The 2,670-nt window shown below is 49.4% G+C and overlaps 1 non-coding gene and 1 pseudogene across 1 annotated transcript; both read right to left on the bottom strand.

The window, feature by feature from the left end:
* Positions 1–428: 428 nt before the first annotated feature.
* LOC125526083 lies at positions 429–512 on the bottom strand. Its single transcript, XR_007291549.1, has one exon. It is a non-coding gene; the product is annotated as a small nucleolar RNA SNORD36 (small nucleolar RNA).
* Positions 513–610: 98 nt separating this feature from the next.
* On the bottom strand, positions 611–695 carry LOC125526086 (annotated as a pseudogene).
* Between the last annotated feature and the right edge of the window lie 1,975 nt (positions 696–2,670).

Genomic DNA, 2,670 nt, shown 5'->3' on the forward strand with positions numbered 1-2,670 from the left:
CTTCGTAGCTCAGCTGTCAGAAGACCATACAGCGTTGCATGCAGCCGGCCGGCACACACTGATTCGTGTAGCTCCGTAGGTTTAGTATAAGTTAGATTAAGTTGTGTGACTATCGATCAAAACTACAGTAAAACAACATGAGCCAAACGCATCGGTAGTTTTTCTAAAACTGAGAAAAATGTATTTTCTTTAAAACCGTAGTATTCATTGCCCACGCATTGCAATACCGAAGCTTTGAGATACTATGGTATTTTAAATACAGCGCTGCCAAACTAGATTCAGCCGATGACTACACAGCAGCAACTACTTCAGACATTGGCTGGAGAAATGCTTATCTTTTTTATTCTTCAACGACATAAAAAGAAATGACAACACAGCACCAACAACAGTAGACTCTCACCCAACTAATATACTAGAACTAGATCAACCAAGCATCAGTTTTAAAAAGCTCGGTTTAAGATACTTCAACGGCGTAAAATCTCAGTAGCATCTCCTTGTAACATCATATGCTCAGCTGACAAACGAGTCACATGCAACTCCTCTACATTATATCACACCAACACACAGAGCTGCATTCTAGATGAGGAACAAAAAAACGTTGATGGCATGCTAGGCATCAGTTTTAAAAAGATCAATTTTAGATCATCAAAGACCGGAAAGGCCTCAGTGGTCTAAATGTTTCACATCCTCTGCCCAGCACAACATCATCATCGTCACAGAAATTCCCTAAACAGTCAGCTATCCACAAAAACATAGTGACCCACATCACCAACGAGCTACTGTGAGCATGCAAGGACCATATACTATGCAGAGCTACTAAGCAAATGGGATTGGTAAGGAAGGGCAAAGAGAGGGAGGTGGCTACCTACTCCATAGGGGAACTTCCTGGTGGTGATGTTGAGCAGCATTCTGACGGGGCCATTGACCTTGAGCTGCTTCTCCTTGGCGCCCTTCACCAGATCCGAGGTCATTGTTCAACATACGCACGCACAAACGCATCAGAACGAAGACGCACAAGTCCAGCCAAATTACAAAAGAAAAAAGACCATCTATTGCGGTGGCGAGGCAGTAAATGAGGCAGGCAGAGCAGAGCACAGGACCTTCTGTGGCACGCCATCATGGTCAGACTGGACGATGCCCTCCTCGTCGAGCTCGAGGTCGGACTCGACTATGTCCTCGTCGAGCTCGTTGGGCTCGGGGGTGGGGTCGCGCATGTCCTGGTCGTCCTCCTTGTCCTCCTCTTCATCGTCGATGCCGTCCTCCTTGTCCTCCTCTTCATCGTCGATGTCGTCCATGGAGGTCGCCTGCGCTTCCAAATCCAACACAGTAAAGTTAACCAAAAAACACATGGTCCTAGATAGTATAAAATTAACCTAAAATGAACTAATACACAGAATTGGTTCAGGAAAATGGATACAAGCGGACGAATCATCCTAACTAACCAGAAACAAAACATTATTTAGTCGCTAGGCGCTAAAGCGATAGATGTTAAACACTAACTGCCTTAATAAAAAAGAGCAATAGTAACAACCAGGAGGTACTAACGAACAGCTAGCACACCAACCATGCATCAACCAGAAACCAAATATGCATGCAATATGTATCATGATATGACGTACTTTGTAAGTTACTTGGACTTCCACAACAGGAATCAAACATGAGAAATGTAACAACTATTACAACAGAAATTTTAGAACTAACTCCGTTGCCGGTGAATCCCTGATCTTCACTGCAGTGGCAAGATAAAACCACACAGAGTAATAAGCCTACACAGATTACATGATCTAGTGTACTAAGCTAAATCTACAAGGAGGGCATTTACAAGGACCAAATCATCACCGAAAACAGCACCAAACAGATCATGGTCCTTGATCTGTTTACAGAGGGGTCACCTTCTTGTCCCTGATCTCGCTGGACTGGATCCAGGTCTTGATCTGGTCCCAGTAGTGCTGCAACTTCTTGATCTCCTTCTTGAGGTCCGCCTCGAACTTCTCCTTCTGGTTCGCATTCTCGGTGTCGTAGACCTGCCCCAAAATCATGCAAAATCATGAGAATCTAGCGTGGGGGTTGGGGAGAGGAAAGAAGGAGGCGCTTGCGTGCGTGCCTTGTTCCAAATGTTGTCGAAGACGACGACGCCCTCCTGGACCTTCTTGAGGACGCGGTCGATCTCGCCCTGCAGCTTCCAACTGGCGCCCATGGCATCCGGCGGTTGATCTCACGGCGTCAAACCTCCTCCTCCAGCTCACTGCCAGCGCAGGCGAGCCTCACGCTCCAGCCCGTGTCGTCGGCCCTGCTACGGCGGATGCTCACTGCCTCCATCCCGAATCAGACCAGCTCGAGGAGGTCGAACCGCCACGCGAACTCCTCGAGGAACTTGGTGCGGGTCGGCGGAGGAGTCCAGCTGGGTCGCGATCTGCGGCTTCGAGGAGCCCATCTGCACGCCGGCCGCGGCCTCCGCCGCTTCCATCTCTCACCTTCTTCTCTCTTCTCCGGCGAGGTCACCGATGGGCTGTACGGGTGCGGGATCGGTCCGGTGTGTGGTCCGGGCGAGAGAGTGGATGGGGCGACGCGGATCTAGGTAGCGGGGAATAGGAGCCACTTGAGGGCGGGGAGGCATGGGTACTCAGGCTCCTCGTCGTCCGTGCAGGGGTGGAGGCCGGCCATGGTGCG

The sequence above is a fragment of the Triticum urartu genome, chromosome 7 (assembly GCF_003073215.2).
Source record: "Triticum urartu cultivar G1812 chromosome 7, Tu2.1, whole genome shotgun sequence".
NCBI classification, from domain to species: domain Eukaryota; kingdom Viridiplantae; phylum Streptophyta; class Magnoliopsida; order Poales; family Poaceae; genus Triticum; species Triticum urartu.